Below are 938 nucleotides of genomic sequence, written 5' to 3' on the forward strand. Positions count from 1 at the left end.
ATTGAGCAATAGTGTTTGGAAAAAATACAGAAAAGTAAATTTAGTGCACATAAACTGTATAATACCCCCAAAAATATAAAAGATGGGGTTGCGTCAGATAAATAGATACCAAACATGGCAAACCTTAAAATTGCGTGTGTCCACGAGATGGCAAAAAAGTGCGGTACCCCAAATTGCCCACACAGGTAACGCTTTAAAAGCATTAAATCAGAGTTAACAGTGACTGATTCCCCTGGAATTATAACTCTCATTCTCTGTTATATATAATATGTGTTGCGCAATTGTCATTTTTGCACATAGGTGCACCCGACACGTGTTTTCATTCATATATGTGTGCATGTGAGGGTGGAGGGCTTTACATTTGACATTCGCCCCGCCTCCAGGATGTTTTTTAATTTTGTATTATTTCTTATTATTTATTTATTTATTTTGACTGTTGGGGGGGAAGCTTCGGGGAAATATTAGGGGTCTTAACAGACCCCTAATATTTCCCTTTTAAAATAGAAAAATAAATTGAGGACACAGAGTCCTCAATCTCTTTTTCCGCAGACTCTGTTCTAAATGAATGGAAAGCATCCCATTCATTCAGAAAATATTTACTATCATCCAGTTTCTGAATGGGGAGGAGCCTCTGTACAGAGTGCTACTCCCCATTGAGAAACTCATGAATGAACAGGAAGTGATGTAAATCACATCCTGTTCATTCATAACTGGGGACACATAGTACTATGTGTCCCCAGTTATTTACAAACACTGGAGTGATCAAATGATCACTCCAGTGTTTGCTCTGCACAGAGGTTCGGTACATATCACTCTGCCGCTCGGCCACGCACAGAGGGGGGCTCAGCCTGCAGCTTTTCCTCTAGATTCCAGAGGAGGGAGTCACTGTCACAGCAGCATGGATGAGCGGTGAGAAGAGAGAGAGCCGCCGCCTCTCA

Source organism: Nanorana parkeri, unplaced genomic scaffold (genome assembly GCF_000935625.1).
Source record: "Nanorana parkeri isolate BGI_ZX_2015 unplaced genomic scaffold, ASM93562v1 scaffold412, whole genome shotgun sequence".
In the NCBI taxonomy this organism is placed as follows: domain Eukaryota; kingdom Metazoa; phylum Chordata; class Amphibia; order Anura; family Dicroglossidae; genus Nanorana; species Nanorana parkeri.